At 47.2% G+C, this 20,895-nt stretch overlaps 1 protein-coding gene across 5 annotated transcripts in view; it reads left to right on the top strand.

Moving 5' to 3' along the window:
* Positions 1 to 20,895, top strand: part of CSNK1G1 (casein kinase 1 gamma 1) — a 107,941-nt gene that overhangs the window by 55,724 nt on the left and 31,322 nt on the right. The window lies entirely within an intron of this gene.

The raw sequence follows: 20,895 nt of genomic DNA, 5'->3' as shown, positions 1-20,895 counted from the left end.
TTAATTCCACTTCCCTGTGTTTTTGAGACTTAGGGCATTTCTGCTGACACCCATGTAGTAAGTCAAATATAGGTTCACAGAATGAGTGATACACTTAATTCTGCTCTTTGCTTCTTCCTAGAGTTCTTTTGATGCTTGTGACCTCTGTGATACCCAGTGCGTGTGTCTTATGAATGAAAACCAATCTGCTTTTTCCTCACCTGTTGACTTTCTACCACTCTGAAGATGTTACTGAGGAATTTTAAAACTGATCAAATGTTGGGGCCCGGCTTTGTTTTGGCTTCCTCCTGTTCCTAATGAATCTTAACTTTTCATCATAGAATCCCAGACTGGTTTGGGTTGGAAGGAACCTTAAAGCTCATCCAGTTCCAACCCCCTGCCACAGGCAGGGGCACCTTCCACTAGAGCAGGTTGCTCCAAGCCCCTGTGTCCAACCTGGCCTTGAACACTGCCAGGGATGGGGCAGCCACAGCTTCTCTGGGAAAAGTCTGTGCCAGCGCCTCAGCACCCTCACAGTGAAGAACTTCTGCCTCAGAGCTCATCTCAATCTCCCCTCTGGCAGGTTAAAGCCATTCCCCTTGGCCTGTCCCTACAGGCCCTTGTCCAAAGCCCCTCTCCGGGTTTCCTGGAGCCCCTTTAGGCACTGGAGCTGCTCTAAGGTGTCCCCTTCAGGAGCCTTCTCTTCTCCAGGCTGCCCCAGCCCAGCTCTCTCAGCCTGGCTCCAGAGCAGAGCTGCTCCAGCCCTCTGATCATTCTACAACATTTACCCACGCAGAGCATTTGTGCCCTATCTGGTGCTGCACATGCTAATGGATGTATTTCTGAGTATTCTGCCATCAGACATGGACATCTTGCCTTTAAGGTCTCTCTTCCCTTCATTCTGGAGGGGTTGCTGTCTGTCATCTCAAGCCTTTTTGCCAGTATTTGTCAACAGATTATTGAGAAGCCTCATGAACAGCATTACTTTTATTTCTCTCTCTGTGTGGTCCCATGGGCATCGCCAACCCAGCTCTACCCAGATAACCTATTGAATGCCGTTAGAAGCTCTTGAGCTACAGCTTAGCTACAACAATGGGAAATATGCCAGGAGTTCAAGTGGAGGATGTGAGCCACATCTCTTGTCTCTCCATGAAACTTGGAAGCTGAACAGAATAAATGTTGGTGGAGTCAGGCTGCCAGGACCAGGGAGACTTGACTTGATGTCTGTGCACCACACGGAGAATGAGGGGGAAGGCTGTCTGTTAAAACAGATTGGTGTTAAATATGTGCTGACTTTGGGGAAATAGATGGGTCTGTTCTCAGTGATGTTGTTAGTGGTTCTTGCTTAGAACTGCTTGAACAGACGGCCTTGAACTTCCAGTAAGCAGGACTGGTTCTTGAAATTATCCTAGACTCGCCAAATGAAGACTAAAAGTGTCCAAAGCCCTGGTGTGTATGACTCAGAGGAGAACAACACTAGTGTTGCCTGTGACATACTGTTCAATACATTCGCCAATTCATCTTGCCAAATAACGTGGCTGACTGCAAACCTCCCACTGTCAGCCTCAAAAGTAGGACTAGTAACAGCATTGCTGTAACGCCGCAGGAGCAGCGTGGTCCTCTTGTTAGTGCAACTGCTGCCTTCAGCTGCACCTACAACCAGATGGTCTCAGTCAGCAGCTTTGCTGTGTCAAAATTGTCATCACCTGCAGCATTGGGAGGAAAATCAGGTTTTTTCCTAAAGAGAAGAATTTTAATGGTGATTTTCCTGGATATTCAGAATAAACATTTTTAAACTCTTGGATACTCTTGGACACTAATCATAGGCAAACTTAGGTTGGAAGGGACCAGCCTGCTTGGCCATGGATCAAGTCTTCTTGCCCACAGCCTCAAGCTGCTGCAGGAGAAGTTTAGACTGGATATTAGGAACAATTCCTTCCCCAAAGGGTGCTCAGGCATTGGAACAGGCTGCCCAGGGCAGTGCTGGAGTCACCATCCCTGCAAGTGTTCACACACTGTGTAGACGAGGCCCTCAGTGACATAGGTTAGTGGTGGCCTTGGCAGTGCTGGGGAATGGTTGGACTTGATCATCTTAAAGGTCTTTTCCAACCCAGTTGATTCTGTGATTCCAAGTAGGGACCTTCTTGTAGGATAGTTGTCAAAAAAGATCTTTCATCTTTAGTACGTGACTGGATGTGACCACATGAAGGTGAGACCAGCCTGGAGGGACATCTTTTGTGGCACTTGGCCTTCCAAGAGAATGGTCTTGCTGCTAAAAGCTGCAGAAGACTTCATTACTTGCTTGAAACATCCCAGATTGAGAAGTGCAGTCTCCAAACTCAGGATCTTAAAGGTTTTGTGCATCCAAACCCCTGCAGAAGCCCCACCGGTGTTATGAGGCGGTGTGGAGTGCTCCATCACACTGGTCAGACAAGTGCTACTTTTGGAGAGAAATTTGCAACCAGCTCTGTACTGCTGACTTTGGAGTCTGGTCCTGCAGTATATTGCGCAGAAGACTTTTGGAGGGCTCTTGCCCCAAAATTTAGAACAATTCTACAGTTCAATGCCTGCAGGTTGTGTATTGGTGTCGGTGACCTGATTTGCTTGTTGCCATCATCAAAACCTAGTTCAATTAGTCTTTTTTTTAAGCTGCTCGGTCTAGTTTTGCATTTTCTGTGGTGTAGTTAAAGTGAGTAGCAAATAGCCCAATAGTTCAGGGCTCTGACAGAAGTTAATTCCTGGGGTGAGGTTCCACGTGCGATGTTTCCACGTGAACAGAGGAAGCAGCACGGCTGTGTGGTGGCTGCCTCTGCCTTTTGTGGCTGCTCCGGGGCTTCCTGTGCCACATGCTCCAACAGCATCGATGTTTAAAGACTTTGTAACAAGGCACCCAAGTTGTTTCTGTTAAATCCCATCCGCACCAGCTTCAGGCTCAGCAGAAGGTCACAAGTCAGCTTGGATTAGCTGAGGAGAAGACTGGATTTCTTGTGTCTCATACATCTTAAGACATATTTCACACTAGATTAAGGTACTCTGGAGCAGTGAAAAGTTTGATGAAGGGACCTAAACTATGAGTGTTGCTCTTTTTGGTGCTTCTCAGAATAGATAATACTGGTGGATAAATCAGATGGATTCAGAAGTATCTAACAGAGATAGTCCTGGGTCAGAAGTAACCAACCAACAGACATCTCTGATGCACTTCTGCAAGTAAACAGTGCTATGTGTGATGTTTCAATGCCTCGCTGTAGTAAGAGAAACTAATTGCATCCCTCTAATTTCCTACCTTGCCCCTCTAAATGGAGGAATGTTTGCTGATAGAAACAGGTTTTCATGATTCTTCCTTGAACTTTTCTACCCTCCCCCCATCCCAAAAAGAAGAGGCAAGGACCTGCTGCACAGTGACCATCTGCTGGTTTCTTCTGTGTCACTGTGGAATTAAATATTCAATAACCTAAAATAGTGTGTGACTGTTTACCTTAATGTAGGCAGTGAGACTAAAAAAACCCAAACTGCAGGCGTGGAGCCACAGACCTGATGGTCAGTCCGTAGGGTGTCTCAGGAAAGGACGAGAGTTCCTTTAGGTTTCAGGTAGTCTGGGATACCATCTATTTGCTGACTAGGATAATTGGAGTAGTTTTAACAATCTCACTAGTTGTGCACAGTGATTGTGTTGCTCTCTGTCATAAAATCCATGTGAGCATGTGCAAACATCCTGACAAAGGAGATTTATCCTTGCCTGGGCTGTCCCCAGGATCTCACTTTACTGGTGGTTGCACAGTCAGTGCCTGGATCTAAATATGAGTAGCACAGCTATCCACAAGAAGTCCAAGCGTGATGGGTATTCCCCAAAATTAGGCTTTTGCTCGATGACCCTCTCTGAGGTTCCAGGCGTCCCCCTCCTCCCCAAGGCTGGTTTCTGGGCTCTTGGGCTTCCCCTGGCTTTGTACAGCTACTTCAGTCTGCTGCTTCTATACCTCAGGGACAAAGGAGTTCCCCCTGTCACTTGACAGGATGCTTTTACATTTCCTAGGGCTGCCAGAAGCAGTTCAAGTCTCCAGCATATTTCTAGTGTAGGATCAGTCACTTGAGCATGTCATTTGTCTCCTGTATTTGAAGTTAGTAGAGTAAAGGCTTGGCTTCTCATTCATAAAAACTCTTGAATAATCAGGTCCTACAGCTTGCAGGATGACACGTGGAGCAGGAGCTCCATCCCCACTGCTGGCTGATGTTTCAGTGCCTGATTCCCTCTAAGTATGGGGATGGAGAAGCTGGTGTTGGCATAGCAGAACTGAGTTCCTGAAATTGTGGTCGAACAGACCCAGCTCCGCCTCCTGTGATGGTTGTGTTTCCTGGGCAGTGTACCACAAGGCAAAGCTTTAGCTTCGCTCGAACTGCCCCCTGCTCACCCAGCAACATCCCAGGACCCTTCTACTTGGTTTAGGGTGAATAAAGCCGTTCCCACAGGGTGCAGGAGCCCTGCCAGGCACGTCAGGCCACCTTTAGCAGCTGGGTCCTGCTGGTGGCACACTGAGGTCTTAGCAATTGTGTTGGCTTTGCCTTGTGGGCTCTCTTTGCTTACTGACCTGGCTTGAGGACCTTCAGCAGGAATGGTCTGTTTGTTTTAAGGCTGATTCCCCATTCTCACCTTTCCTTGAGGTTAAATCCTCCTACAGGCTTCCCAGGGGAAACAAAGTTTTTCTTGGAAACTCTTATCAGCCAGCAGTGTCCGTATTTCCTAATCTGTGTTTCTTGCTCTTCAGCAGCCTTTGGCTTGAGTTGCTCTTTCCTGTGCGTCATGTGGGCTTACAGGAGTACATGGCCGTGCTTTTATCTCTGCCCATCCCATCATTTGGATTTTTGGCTGAGATCTGCAGCAGATCCTACACATCCTTTTGCATACACTGGTGTTTCCAAGCAGCTGGTTTGAGTTGCACATGGTGATACTGGCCTCTCCTGTTGACTGACTGCCCTCATGGGGATCCGGGCTGGCCATGGGGGTTGTGTGCAGTGCTGCTGCAGCCTGGCGTGCCAAAGGTGGCTCCTACTGCTCTCAGCTCTAGTAGAAAACATTATGAATGGGTTTGAACTTTGTGAAGCCTTTTAAACTTAAGACACTGCCATGTTTCCTGCTGTAGGGACCTCTGTGTCCTTACGTAGTGCCATAAGCACACCTCTCGTCTGTGAAGTCGTTAACATCCCTGCCGACGCTGTTTGTGAACTCTTGTGGAAAGCTGTTGTGTTCCAGGGAAGGGCAGTGTGAGAAAGCTGTCTGCACATTGGAGCACAGCAGCAGAGCTCACGGAGCCCCTCCACATCACTTCATGTGCTGCAGGCACCTGCCTCTGCAGGCATAAAGCTGATGCCTCTCCTCCTCTCCTCATCCAGCTGCTGTCATATCCAGTGGAGCTCATGTATCTGTGTCTGCAGAGCCTCCCAACAGAAATGGAAGCCAAATGATGAGATTTTAAGACAAGCTTTGTGAAAAAACTTTTTCTTTTGCTCTCCAGCTATGCTGGTTGGAGGGGAAAAAATAGACTTGTCCCTATAAACCTTGCTGAGAAGTTGAGGCACACGTCTGCTGTGTTGACACTTGCAAAGCTTTAACTATTTGTTTTCTCCATAAAAGTATGTTTGCCCCCCAAATCCTAAGCCTTTTCTGGAGGACAGGGAGCCCACTGCTGCATGACCATTACTGCATCACTCTGAGCCCCGTTCCTCTCTCAGGATGTGACCACAGCTGAAAGCATCTCCACACCATCAGGAAACTGCTCTTTAGTCTTGTGCTTCCACACAAATAAATGATTCACCATGGTCCTGGGAAGTGTTGACTTTGCAGCAGCGACCAGGAATTATTTCTTTGGTTACTACATCTCAAAGCATCTCTGGCATCTCTCCCCTACGTGATGCCTTCCCTGTAAACTTTGCCTTTGGAAGGTAAGATGGAATACTGCTTGTTTTCAGGTTGCTTTTGGCTGTGCTGAGCTGGTGATGGAGTTTCCGCATAGTGACAGCTTCTGCTTGTGCACACAGTGTGAAGAAGTCGTGCATTTTTGATTCAGTAGTAGTTTATTTTAGTCTCAGCGGGCAGATGAGTCACACCTTCCCCCGCTCCTTCCCAATCCCACCTTGGCACAGGGGATTCAGAGCAGCCCGGTGTCAACACGCATTGAGTTTCATGCAATAGCTCTGGAGCCAACGCTTGTCCCCAGGAAGGGTGGGTGACATTGGCAAGTGGATGTAAACATAATGAGCCTCTATGGTGTCATGGTGGGAGAACAGGAGAGGAGCCTGACACACTGGAGAATCCCGGGAAACCAAGATCATCTCTGTTCTCCCCAGCCCACACGAGGGCTGAGTCACAGCATACGAGCAGAACATACGGAGTGGGGGGGGGGGATGTCGTTACATATAGGATATTGACGGATGCTGTGGTTTTGTTTTAATTCTTGCTCTGTAAACAAGTTCACCTCTAATGAAGTGTGGAGTCTGTGTGTTTACTTCGGGACCTCTTTCTGTTGCACAACTTGCTGGAGCGAAGCAGTCTGTTTACTTGTCAGAAAGTAGGACCAAGGGAAGTGAAGGGGGTATAAATAACTGAGCCTTTTACATAGTCTAGTCAATATTTGCGTATATATTTTTCAGTGTAGCTGAGCTGTCTGCTACTCCATACTGCATATTGAGTTTGCTTTTGGGGATAGCCTACGTTGAGCATGTTTTTCTCATTCTGTGTTGCTCTTGCTTTACTCATGATTACTTTTTGTAGTGATAGGACAAGGGGTGATGGGGTTAAACTGAAACAGGGGAAGTTCAGGTTAGGTATGAAGAAGAAGCTCTTCCCTGTGAGGGTGCTGAGGCGCTGGCACAGGGTGCCCAGAGAAGCTGTGGCTGCCCCATCCCTGGCAGTGTTCAAGGCCAGATTGGACAGAGCCTTGGGCGACATGGTCTAGTGTGAGGTGCCCCTGCCCGTGGCAGGGGGTTGGATGAATTTATGGTCCTTTCCAACCCAAACCAGTCTGGGATTCTATGATTCTAATACCTGCTGCACGCTTTGTACGTACTCGTGTCCTTTGTAAAGAAATTCTTTCCATGCTGGTTGCATTAACGCTGTCACGTAGCAATTAGGTGGGGGTCGGTGTGGTAAGACTTGTTCTATGGATGGATGTAAACAAGTCACCATGGTGGAGCGTGCTGCCAACACCAGCTATTTCATGGGCAACTTGCTGTGCACAGTGCATTTCCCCAAGGGAGCTGGAGTAACTTGAAGCCGCATAAGTGAGGGTTAAGGCAAGAGGTCTCCACCCCTGTTTAATTAAGGAGTAAGGAGTGCAAACATACGCATTAGCTGTTGCTGTGGTCACTTTAATCTTCAGAGATCCCACTCGTATTTGGCACCTTGATGGAAACGCTCACCAGGAGCTGAGCCAGCAGATCACCCCACAGCACAGTGCTGGTGTGGGGCAGGAGAGAGCTGCTGGGTGGAGATTGCCCCTCTGTGCCCCAAAGTAGGTTGTGCTGGCATGGAGCGACATGTGGCCATCGCCTGAAGTGTATGTTTGTGTCCTGCTTCATTGTGTGGGAAGTTTTGTTCATAGCTGTCACAGAATCGCAGAACCATCAGGGTTGGAAGGGCCCTCTGGAGATCATCCAGTCCCACCCCCTGCCAAGGCAGGGCCACCCAGAGCAGGTCACACAGGAACACGTCCAGGCGGGTTTGGGATGGTCTCCAGAGAGGGAGACTCCACAACTCCCCTGTGCAGCCTGTGCCAGGGCTTTGCCACCCGCAATGAAGAGAAGTTCTTCCTCACGTTGAGGTGAAACTTGTTGTGTGTTAGTTTGTGGTCATTGCTCCTCATCCTGTCACTGGGCACCACTGAAAAGAGTCTGGCACCATCCTTGTGACACCTGCCTTTGAGGTATTGATCTGCATTGATGAGATCCCTTCTCAGTCTGCTCTTCTCTAAACTAACCAGGCCCAGCTCCTGCAATCTCTCCTCATGGGAGAGATGCTTCAGACCCCTGGGCATCCCTGTGGCCTCCACTGGACCCTCTCCAGTAGCTCCTTGTCTCTTGTACTGAGGAGCCCAGCACTGGACACAGTGCTCCAGATGTGGCCTCACCAGGGTTGAGCAGAGGGGGAGGAATCACCTTGACCTGCTGCCACACTCCTTCTGATGCACCCCAAGACACTATTGACCTGTCATGCTAAAGACTCTGGATGAACACTGCAGCCTCCTTCTTTTGAAATATTTGGAAATATTTTAGAATGTAAGTGTTCAGTTACTGTAAGAATTTAATAAGTGACTTCCCTGGGCAAGATGATACAAAACTGAGATCCATTTGCATGGAAAGCAACTTGTGCCTTTGGGTCACATACAGTTTTGGTGTCCCCAACATAAGAAGGACATGGAACTGCTGGAGCAAGTCCAGAGGAGGCCACGAGGATGATCAGGGGTGGAGCAGCTCCTGTATGGAGACACGCTGAGAACATTGGGGCTGTTGAGCCTGGAGAAGAGAAGCTGCTGGAGACCTCAGAGCAGCTTCCAGTGTCTGAAGGGGCCTACAAGGATGCTGGAGAGGGACTCTTCATCAGGGACTGCAGTGATAGGACAAGAGGTGATGGGTTCAAACTGAAACAGGGGAAGTTCAGGTTAGATATAAGGAAGAAGTTCTTTACTGTGAGGGTGCTGAGGTGCTGGCACAGGGTGCCCAGAGAAGTTGTGAATGCTCCATCCCTGGCAGTGTTCAAGGCCAGGTTGAACAGAGCCTTGGGCAGCATGGTCTAGTGTGAGGCGTCCTTGCCCGTGGCAGGGGGTTGGAACTGGATGATCTCAAGGTCCTTTCCAACCCGAATCATTTTGTTATTCTATGATTTCCCTACTTCAGATCACTGCGACAGACCCACGCACTCAATTTAAGTCATTGGGTTAATTTTCTAACAGCAAGAAGCACCTCCCTTTAGTCTCAAACCTTGCGAAGAAACGTGCCATTGGCAATCGGTTTGAGATGCCTTAACAAGGAGAGGTGGTTTCAGTTGTCTGGAATGGCCTTGTTAAACAGAAAGTGCAACACTTGGCAGATCCGTCACACTTTGCTGCACCTTTGAAGACGTGATCAGCAGCTTCATTAGAAAGTCAGGGTGGTCCAACAAACTTTTGAATGTGAGGGATCTCCACCTTCAGAGCTTCTGAATTGAAAATAAACCGTAGTGGATGACTGTAACACATCCAGCTAATGCCTGCCCGCTTCCAGAGCTGGCTTGCTGCTCATCTCGGGAGGATAATATTTTGCTATCTAAAAATAGTTGGGGTTTTTAATGTGGCAGTTCCCTTGTTAGGAAGGGCTTCCTGAATGCGCACATTTCAGCATCTCTTTTAACAGCAGAAGTTTTTACTTCCCTGGGCTAAATTTAGGCCTTGTCAATTGGAAGCTATCAGATGCTTTTAAAGCAAGACCATCAATATTTGAATATGAGATTAGGGCAGTTTCCTTTTTATATTTCAGAAAGTCCTCATGCACCTCTTACTCTTCCGGTAGTCACTGCAGTAATCACAGATCCAAACCCAGCGACACTGGGAATGGCAGGATGCTGGGAAGCTGGAAGATGCCTTTCCTGCAGACGCCTTGAAGCCTGGTGTGCCATGCAACAGTGGTCATAGATCTGTAGCAGTCAGACTCATGGAATCATCCCAGATGCCTCGTTGGGTTCTTGGATAGACAACAGGTTGTGTGATGTGCCTCTCGCCCAGCGGCTCTAAGGATCCAGCTGGACTTGAGGAGAGGGACAGACCATGTACTCATGAAGGTCTCTGTGCTGCTGGTGGTGCTTTGAGCAAACCCTGAGCTGGAATCACTCATGCTTGTGAGCAGCTCAGGTTGTGCTTGGGGCTTTGAGTGAGGCATTTGAGCGAGGAGATGAAAATACTCAGTGTTTGAAGATAAACTTTGGGATTTATATTTACACTGAATGGAAAACCCAGTTTGGCAATTAGGGCCATGATCATTAATAAGGATGTAGCAACCAGTTAGCCTTGCTGGTCCGCTCGTCCCCCTTCCCTAGCTCTTCCTTTCAAGCTGTTGGGATGCTGCACTTAGAAACTAATTGAGTTCTCAAGCTGTAAAAGTTGCTTCATTTCCTGGAGGACTGATGTGTCAGGTGGTGAGTGCTGCCCTGATTCAAAGCCAATTCCCTTTGGGAAGGTGGGTGCCTGATTTAGTGGGGTCATTTTTGTATGTTTGTGCTTCCTAAGCACCAGAAGCATCCTATGCAGGCTGAAGGTTTTTAAGGTGCTTGTCACCTTAAAGAGAGAAACGTTTGAGCTGTGCCAGGGAGGTTTGACACAAGTGAAGTTCTGGTATGGGGGGTGCCTGCCTCCCAGTCCAGCTATTAAATGGGTTTGGAGTCTGCATTTCTGAGCTGTGGCCTGCCTGCTATTCAAAAACCTCCTCCCATCTCTTTTAGAGCCACAGGCTCTGCCCCTGGATCTGTAATGGCTCCAGCTTTGCCAGAAGAACTTCTCAGCAAGCATTGCCCTGCAGTTCTGTAGTAATGCTTCTGTCTGAAAGTGACAGTTTTTCCTCTATTCCTATGCTCAGACATCTTAAGGTGAAATAAAGAGATGATACCTGGAGGTAGTATCTTATTTAGCAGCTCTGAACTTCAGTTTTGTAAGAGGTTCTCCTGTGATAAGAGGGAGTGGGAGGTTTTCCATCAGGCTGGAAAGTCCACTTTCTGAAAAACCCCTTTTTCTCCTCAAACACTACAATAGTTACAGGACTGATGAATGCCAATCCCCCGACTTGTTGTGGAGAGTTTACATGTGCTTGGCTCTCAGCATCCATCACTAGTCTGATGCTATTGCAGGAGCAAATGTCCATCTAGTGGCTTTTTAATCCACCCTCCTGCTGGGTCCTGCGCTGATGCTAAAGCAGCTTTGACAGCAGCATGAAGCATTCCTGCTACCCAGCCCCCTCCCAGTAGGACCAGCACAAGTGTTGTGGGGACGAGCTGCACACATGGGGGGTCTCAGCACAGCTGGGGATGGCACATGGGGTTCTGCTGCCAGTAACACCACCCGAATTGTCCCACACTTCTGGTGTGCAGAAGCTGGGCAGCTGCCTGAGCATGGCTGATCATCACCTTGCTCCTGAGCGCGCAAAGCAGAGGCTGCGTGTCCGATACCGTTGTCTGCTTTATCTGGGTAAATTGGACCAATCTGATCTGTCATCCAAGACCGAAATGCTATTGGATCAATGAGGAATACTGCCTGTACGTGCCAGTTTTCGTAGAACCACAGACTGGTTTTGGTTGAAAGGATGTTAAAGCTCATCCACCCCCCCGCCACGGGCAGGGACACCTTCCACTAGAGCAGGTTGCTCCAAGCCCCTGTGTCCAGCCTGGCCTTGAACACTGCCAGGGATGGGGCAGCCACAGCTTCTCTGGGCACCCTGTGCCAGCGCCTCAGCACCCTCACAGGGAAGAGCTTCTGCCTCAGAGCTCATCTCAATCTCCCCTCTGGCAGGTTAAAGCCATTCCCCTTGTCTTGTCCCTACAGGCCCTTGTCCAAAGCCCCTCTCCAGGTTTCCTGAAGCCCCTTTAGGCACTGGAGCTGCTCTAAGGTGTCCCCTTCAGGAGCCTTCTCTTCTCCAGGCTGCCCCAGCCCAGCTCTCTCTCTCAGCCTGGCTCCAGAGCAGAGCTGCTCCAGCCCTTGTGACATCTTCGTAGCCCTTCATTTTGTCTTATGTTGCTGTGCTACCCTGGCTAGAACAACTCCTGCTCACTGCACAGAGACGTGGGTTGCAGCTGAGCTGTAATTCAAGCTGTCACATTCCCTCTGCATTGTCAGCACAGCAGTTTCACCCTGTTTTGCAGCTGCCCTGCACACCGTAAGCTTGAAGTATCACTTAGCTTGTGCTATAGATTTCTGGTGTGCAGATGGGGAGGAAGTAGGGAGCCAGAAGCGCTGTGCCTCCAGCCAGTAGTCTCCAATGGAGATGAGCTGATGAAAGGCAGGGGCCACCTGAGACTTGGTGTGATTAGATTAAAATGCTTCTCTGGACAGCAGAGGAGACATTCAGCAGAAGTCTTTTATTATTGCTGCTTTCTTAGCATTTTTCATCTGCCAAGAAGTAGCCTCTTCTTTGGCAGTGCTTCTGGAGTTACCTTTGTGTGCTGCTGAGCACTGAGAAGTTCTGCTGTTGCTTTTTCTTAAGCTCTCTGTAGATCTTACCTGTAACATAATTAACATGCGTGACTTGTTCTCAAAGAAAACAAAAATGCAGCCACAAAGTATACCCTTAGTCATGTGGACTTCTCTGTTACCTCTTTTAAATGGAGCAGCCAAAACCTGCTGCTTCATTCCCTTTCAGCAGGTAGAGCTGACCTAATGCAAGAATTGCACAGCCGTGGAAAACTGAAGGGGAAATAATTTCTCTTTGGTGCGAAGCAGCAGAACCTAGTTGGCCATCACAGATGTGGTCTGGCTTTGCACTGAGAGGCAAAACTCCTCTGACACAGTGACCTGCAGCATGGCAGGAGCAGGAGAATACATCTTTCTTCATAGAATCACAGAGTGGTTTGGGTTGAAGGGACCTTAAAGCTCATCCAGTTCCAATCCCCTGCCATGGGCAGGGACACCTTCCACTACACCAGGTTGCTCAGAGCCCCCTCCAACCTGGCCTTGGACACTGCCAGGGAGCAAGAAGGTCACTTCTTGCTAGGTCAGTCACGCAGGAGCCATGATCCCAACTGCAGATAGCGCGTGGCAGGTTGAGGAGTGTGGAGCTGATACATGGAGCGACATGTGCCTTCAAACCATGAAGCCAAGCTCGGAGGTGGTTCACAATGTGATTTTTGGGCAAATCCCATTCAATTTGAGTGCCATAACCACTCACTTAACCCTCAAGAAATTAAAACAGCTGCAGCTTTAGAGCTTCTCATGCCTTTCAGCAAAAAAATGGGCACTGTTTGAGTGCACGAAGAAATGCAGGAAGCAAAGAGGAACACTGACATGAAATGAAACCTTTTGGCATTTTCTTCCACCCTTGTCCTTGTATCGCAGGTTGTGTGTGGGAAAAGGAAGATAATTAAGCTAGAACTTAAGCTAGAACTTTTTGGGGTGGTTTAAAATAACTCTTCTAAAATTATATACTGTTTTGATCCTCTCTTCAGGTGTTGTGTTATGTGCCAGCTGCCATCGTCACTGGAACAAGAGATTGCTGCAAAGGGTATATTGATACAAAATCCAACAGTAATGTGGAAAATTGAGTGCACTCATTTCCCTTGAGCCCTAGAAATGGGAATTCAGTTTCCCGGAACTTGCCAAAAAAGCCATTTACTGTGCTGTGGTTTATTCTTACATCTTTGTCAAGAATTGAACCAATTTCACTTGACTGTAGTTTACTCACTACAGCTAAAAAACTGCCTGTGAATGGGTATTTCTGGGGACATTTCCAAGATTCTGGAAGTCTTCCTGCAGCTTGGCCTTTCCACGAGGGCTGATTGCCCTCCCAGTACTTTTTTTTTCTGGTTTTATGAATACAAATGTGAACATCCTCTTGGTACTCTGTCTTCAACTGCTGCTTTCTTTGTGTATCTGAAGAGTAATTAATAGAGTCAAGCCAGGACTCTATTTCTAGCAGGAAAGCAGCTTGTGCAGCTCAAGGAAAGCCAAATGCCACCCGTTCTAATAACAGTGATCATGACAGTTGTTTTTTCTGCAACTGAATTAAAAATCAAATCGATTGGATTTTTACCAGCAGCAAGAACAAATACATTCTTCCTTCTGTCCTTCCTATGTCTGTTTTTCTTCTGTTTCTTTTCCCATACCTTTTTTTTTTGTAGGTTCAAATACTAACAAGTTACTCCAAACACAGCAGGGATTCACTACATCCTGCCTATTCTGAGAAGATACACAAAACATGCTGGGTTTTTGGAGGGAAGCTGGAGTCTTGGAGTGTGTGTGGAAGCCACGTTTTACTTGCAAACTCATTGGAGGTGGCAGTAGCTCTGTCTACTTATGGCTTGTGCACAACTGTTGTACCATTGTGTGCCAAGTGTCATCCCTTCCCATTAAAAGCTTGCCTTGCTCTGCCATCATCAGGGGAGAAGGTATAACTCCAACTTGTGATGTTCTCCCTTGCTTTATTTCCTAGTACCTCTTGGGTTCAAAGAGTGTCTGAGCTGTGCCTTTTCCATGTCCAAAGGCAGAGAAGCACCTTTACCTGCCTCTCTTCCACCTCAGCAGCAGCTCTGCACCCTTTTCACCCTGTGACAGAAAGTCCTGCCACAGCTACTTCTGCTGGGCAACGACACCAGAGCATTTAGCATTTGCTAGAAGGGAGATGATTCACTGCCCACCCGGAGCAGGAAGAAGATGTTGTGAAAAGCTGGCAGTAGAGAGCCAAGTGTCTGGCAGCAAATGGAGCAGGAGGATGTTTAGGGGGAGCATGAATAAGAGGAGCTCATGATGACACTGTAAAAGGGCTCTGAGGAACCATCTGGAATAGGGTGAGCAGTTATGGAGGAGATATCTAGAATAAATGGGGCTGGAGCAGAGAAAGCCAGCACCTCCTCAGGGCTTGAGGAGGTGGCTTATCTACTGGTTGCTGTGGCTGCTTGCCTTGCAGGGCTTTGGGACTGGTTCTTGCTCATTGATGCTGTACTGGGAGCCCCTTCTCCTAGAGGAGCCAAAGCCAACAGTGACCCAGCTGCCTCCCAGGCAGCATTTCAGGGAAGCACGCAGGAGATGGCAGGATGCTGCCAGATGCTCCGGGCAGGTCCGGTTGCTCTTCACCCTGTCAGGTGAGACAGAGAAAGCTAAAGGCTTTCAAACCACAGTATCACAGCTCGGGAGAGCAAGGAAATTATTCAGGAGCTTTACAGTCATAAGCCAGGCTGAAAACACTCATGATTCCCAAGCAGGCTGGTTATCTCCATGATGTCTGTCAGAGTGGTGGGAAGGGAGCTGCCACAGCGCCTACCATCCTCCAAGTGCAGTCACCACTGAGTCACAGTGGTGCTCTAACCTTGTGTCTGTATGTGTATGTTTTCATGTGTGCATTTTCAGCTTACTATTTTCAGGTTGTTTCTCTAATCTGATGGCAGTTCAAGGTTTGTAAAGTCTTGGAGTGGTTGTCAAGATTGTGGTGGACCCTGTGCCACCACCTCTTCTTCCACCTTCGTGCTGCAAGTAAGTCGGTGCTGGAGTCAGAAGTTGCATTTTCTCCTTCACATCTCAACTGCTGGGTGTATTCTTATAACAAACAAGAGAAAATATTCTCCATTACCCCAAATCTCTGTCGTTCCACAAACTCCTCCAGTTAAGGTTGAAGGTGAAGGGCTGTGTTGAAAAGCTTTTGCAGCCCTACTTTGAAATAAGACATCTCTGAAACATATACAAAGACCTTAGGATAACTTTATTCCAAGTAACAAGCCTATCTGAATTTTCCTCCCCTCTTTCTATTTTTGAAGCAGATTATTCAGAAACCTGAAAGTTCAAAGGAGCCTTTTTAATCCCAGCTCATAGATGTAATTGTGCACCAACATACTCAGGTAGATTTAAACCCACTATCCCAGGCCGTGTTTGAACAGGTTAAAAGATGAGACCTTGGCCCAGTCAATGCTGATAGCAAAGCTTCTGTTTGAGCCAGGATTTTATTCGGATTTGAAAATTAAGAGAAGGGTAGATCCTCATTAGTGTAATCAGCTCAAATGGGTTGACTACTCTAAAGCAATTTGTTTAATTTGTTTGGAACATGTTTAATTTTAGCTATGGATGTTCTGCGCTCGCACAGTTGCTATTTGTGCTGGTGATGGTGTCATTTTGTGTGCTGTGATTTGTAAAAATAAACTTTCTGCTCTGAATGAGAATTTTGTGACAATCTACATCCCATTCATCAGCCCTTTAAAAGCACACAGAACTTGTTGTGCAGTCACGCTGCTGTTGTGTCTCTGCATCCATTTCTATGAGGAATAGTTCTTGCTGCTCACAGAGTGTGTTTTTGCATCAAGCATCAGCTGTTTGTTTGACGTTGGGTTGCTCCCCGCTCTCTCTGTCCTTGGGTATCTAATCTGGGGTTCCTCAAGTGTCTCCTCTTTACAACAGAAGCTTGCATGAAGAGAGGTTGTGAAGTTCTTCTCTAATTCTTCCTCTTGAAATCGAAGATGTCAGCTTCTCTTTATTTGGCCATACCATATCTAAGGGCAGTGGAAACCAGTTTCCCGTGGGAGCAAATAAAAACTGGTGATTCAGGACCTACCAGCGCTGTTCACTCATCACAGGTTGTGTTGTCTCCTGGTGATATGATGTACAGGGACTTGGCTTTTGCACCTCCACTGATGTAGGTGCCACATGTAGCTTCCTGCTCTTGCTACCTCATCTCTTCTTGGGTGTATTTTGGGCTGCTTGCTGTTGCTTGAGGTTTATTCATAGCCTCTCATGATGCTCATGTACAGAGCATCAGTACATATTCTCTGCTGCAGCAGATGGTTTCCGCTTTCTGAGCCTTCCACGTGGAGCAGATGCTGCAAAATCCGATTTCCCTTGGGCATAACCTTTGATTGGCATCTCTCTGCCAGTTGCCATTTCATAACAGGTCCTGGAAAAGGCTTTGGACTCTCTGTATGACTTGTATGTCTGATGCCTGGACTAATGTGGCTTGTTAGAGTATCTTGGATGTCTGACAAGTTATCAGAGCCGTTAGTCATGCTTCTAAGCCTGTGGCAGCAAGACAGCACTACTTGCATCAGCCAGAATGCTTGATCTTGCATGGAAATATGCTGAAAGGTGTTAATCCAGCTCAAATGAAGCCCTCTTGAAGAGCAGTGGTCCTGCTGTTTGTTACTGGGGGCTTGAAGCAGCCTGGTCTAGTGGAAGGTGTCCCTGCCAGTGGCAGGGGGTTGGAACTGGGTGAGCTTTATAAGATCCCTTCCAACCCAAACCTGTCCATGATTCTATGATTCTTGTGTTCAAGCTCAAGCAAACCCTTTGGGTTATTCCAATTTATTGCTCAGCCACATGAGCCCGGCGAGGCAGCGGGACGAGTGAGGGTGGAGTGGGGATGGGACGGTCCCTTTTGGTGGCAGCCAGCAGGAGCAGTGAGAGCTTTAGCACCTTGGGGAACCCAAGGCTGGAGTTGTGTGGCTGTTCTGAGCATGGTGAAAGCAAAGTTGAGTTTTTAGCTTTGATGTCTGCATTTGCTCTCATTCCAGCGCGATGCTTTAATCTCCAAAATGCAATGCTGGGCTTTCACTGTGCTCAGCTTGAATGTTTTCCAAGACATGACACTGCTGAAATTGCAGAATTTGCCTGTGGATTCCAGTGCAGTGATCAGCGTGTGTATTGAGGTGATAACCTTTCCATGAGAGCAGGGGTGGAGCGGGGTCTTTTACATGGACTCAAAGCCAAATCGCTCAGCAGCAAGACTGAAGCTCTTAAGCAAACACAGAAGATTTCTGCTTGGAGCAGCTTTCACTGTAAGATGCTTTTTCTCCAAAGGAGAACTTGCACGTGTCATGCCTGGATTTTCTTCCCTTAATGTGTTGTTCTTGTTTAATGCCATGGAGCAGTTCCTTCTTTTGATGTGATTTCGCGCATTAATTGCAATAAACTGATCACAGTTTGTATTTCAAGTGGTGAGTTGTACCTTTGACTCCTCTAGATGAGACTCCTGCTCTGCCTCTGGCTTTTCATCCTGCACTCTTTGAATCCAGAACTGCTCATCTACAATAGACCGCTCCACAGCACTGCGGCTTTGACCTTTTCAGTCCTCTGCCAACACAATTCCTCTCCATTAAAAACCTCAAGTTTGAGTGCCCAGACAAAAGATACCTTTTCCTCAATCAATCTCTTTTGTTGGCAGTGTCCTTCAGAAGTATTTACAGATCTAGTGGTGATATTTGTGGAGCTCCTGCAGTTCACCATGGCAATGGACTCGGTGGCACCAGGGCACATTTCTTGTTGCTGAAATAGAGCCAAGCTACACCATGAATTATGCAGATGGGCTGTGATTAAATAACGTTTGATGCAGATTTTCTTAAGCTGCCCCTTTTTACTGTTAATAAGGTCCAGAGAACCCACCCCAGAGTCATCTAGCAGCATCTGCCTGCTTGGATCCTGCAGGCAACAGGCACTCTTTAATATTTACATCAAGCTTAAAACTTCTCTTTCGAGCTTCGCCCCTTCTTAAGATGCTAAATGTTGACTTGTGTTTGAGTGTGCTGAGGCTGCATTATCTTGTGTTCCTCCATTTCAGTAACCTGTGTGGAGCTGAGGAGCCCTGGCTTGGGCTGGGAGGCTCCACAGCAATGCTCCTTTGGGTCCCGAATAGGTGAGCAATGCAGCCTGGGTCTGAAAATTAGATCTATGCTACAGCATATAGCTTCTAGCAAAGCCAGTAGGTAAGTTCTTGACTGCAGAGCTGGCAGTGTTGCTGCCGAAAACCCTCAGGGAAAAATCAAACCCTAAAAACATGCCTGAAACTAATAATGGCTTTTGTAGGCTGGCACTTCGAATGCTTTTTTTAATGTTTTTTGCTACAGCTTCACCTTGTAGGAGCTCCCTCCAAGAGCAGAGCCTTGCTGAGGTTTAGAGCTGAGAAGGGTACTCCAAGCTTTTGCTCGTACGGTTTTGAGTGGGTAAAGCTGACTGAAGGAGTTGGGACCCCAGAGAGTACTAAAGAGTTGCATTGCTGTTGCTTCCTTCCCTCCATGAAGTCCCCATCCTTGAGTCTTGCTGCAATTTATCTTCCTGGTTCTTAGGCCCAGTAGGAATTTAATTGTAATTGCAGTGCTGTCTCTTTACCAAGTAAGGCTGTAAATGTGCTCCATTCCCCTTGCTCTGGGAACAGGATTCTTCCCCTTCCCTAAGAGCCTTCGTGCAATTTTCTCCTCCTGTAGTAATACCTTAATTAGCACACTCCTAATCCAAGCGGTTTCCTTCCTCATTTGCACTTTTCAAGACCGTTATCCTGATGTAGTAATTGTGGTACTATTCACTGTGTGTATATCTTAAATCAGTACTCACTGTATTTGTGAGTATCTTAAAATTGTAATGGTCTCCATTTAAAACTTTTCATAGAATATTCTGTTATCCTCTTATATTATTCTCTATTATCCTTGAATTATTCTCTAAGAAGTAGAGATGATGATCTTGGTATTAGAGCTAATTATGTAGGTAAGTCCTCATCTGATTTTACTGAAAACTCAGTGGCTCACCATGAGTTACTTCAAGAGCTACTGCAATTACTCAAGTCTTCAGCACTAAGCTGATGGCATTAAAGTATCATTTATGTTGATTTAGGGATATTTGAAAAAGGTTTGGAGCTGCCTGGTTCACATCCCATCATTTTTTGGCTTTTGGTATTTCTTCTGCGTCATATAGAGTCCCAGACTGGTTTGGGTTGGAAGGGACCTTAAAGCTCATCCAGTTCCAACCCCCTGCCACGGGCAGGGACACCTTCCACTAGAGCAGGTTGCTCCAAGCCCCTGTGTCCAACCTGGCCTTGAACACTGCCAGGGATGGGGCAGCCACAGCTTCTCTGGGAAAAGTCTGTGCCAGCGCCTCAGCACCCTCACAGGGAAGAGCTTCTGCCTAAGAGCTCATCTCAATCTCCCCTCTGGCAGGTTAAAGCCATTCCCCTTGGCCTGTCCCTACAGGCCCTGGTGAAAAATCAAACCATCCAGTTTTCTTAGAGGACTTAATTGCTGTTAATGCTTCCTAAAACATGAGGCTCTGTTAGGAACAGGAGCCTCCTAAGACCAGGTTGGGTAAATGTTTTACGTAGGACGTAAAGCTCTGGTTAGACTGGGAATTCCTGCAATGCTCTGTAATATCTCATGAATGCATCCTGATAATTGATACCTAATATGATTCCCCAAGCCTGTGAATTAACAAGATTAAGCCATCCTACAGTAATCTTTGTCAAGCTGTGCTTTGTTCTTTTTGAGTAATAGGTGGGAGCAGAAGTTCTGCAATAGTTAAGCTTTAGTAATCTCAGTGCTGCATTTATTGTGTTGTTGGTGAGTTGTTGAGCACCGTTGGGCAGATGAACGAGGCTTTCCTAAATCTGTAGTAGGACATAAAGTTATTACATTGCTGATACCCTCCAGCCTGAAGTGTTTCCCTGTTCTGCCTCGGCCTGTGCTGGGCCAGGTTGTGAGCACACCACAGAGCAGGTACAAAGCCGAGCAGTTACACAAGCAATTTAATCCTGATGTCTGATAATGAGTGAAGGGGTTTGCTATTTTTAATATTGATCTCTCATGTAAATATAGGTGTGTGCATGCACTTAGTGAAAACATGCTATAAAAGTTATAATCACTGTGCTCTCGGGTCCCATGCTATTTAATTCACAGACCTCTGTGCCAAAAAGGCTTTGTTCACAGTAGTGTTCCCCGTGCTGAGCCTTTGCAGTGAATAACAGGATGTTGTATGTTGTATATTCAAGCAAGGATGTTGTTTTGACATAGGACAAACCCCATATTTCAAGACAAAATCCCTTCCATTGCGTTTTGGAACTGCCTATGAGATGTGGACAGGAAATATTTGTTTTAAAAGTGTTATGCAGCTTGATAGTGATGCAGCTGGGACATGGAGCTAGATACTGATTAAACGAATTTGTGCTTGGCCCTGCACTGAATTCCTCCCTGTGTGGGCCAGGCTGGCTTTTCTTTTTGCTCAAAGGGTAATTCAAGGAGCACTGTTGCAGCTCAGGGAGCGCTCAGACACCAAAGCTGGTTTGTTCCCTTTTCTTCTGGTGCTTTCAGAAAGCTGATCCACACAAAAAGCCACCATCAGTTGAGTATAAATATTGCGTACTCTTGCTGAGAAATCTGTTGCTGAGCTGTTAGGTGGGAAGAGGTGGCTCCGGCTCCTACCAGTTGGGTGTTGAGAGTTTTGCGTGTGACTTACAGCAGAA

The sequence above is a fragment of the Strigops habroptila genome, chromosome 9 (genome assembly GCF_004027225.2).
Source record: "Strigops habroptila isolate Jane chromosome 9, bStrHab1.2.pri, whole genome shotgun sequence".
Classification (NCBI taxonomy): Eukaryota; Metazoa; Chordata; class Aves; order Psittaciformes; family Psittacidae; genus Strigops; species Strigops habroptila.
This window is presented reverse-complemented; position numbering and strand designations above follow the sequence as displayed.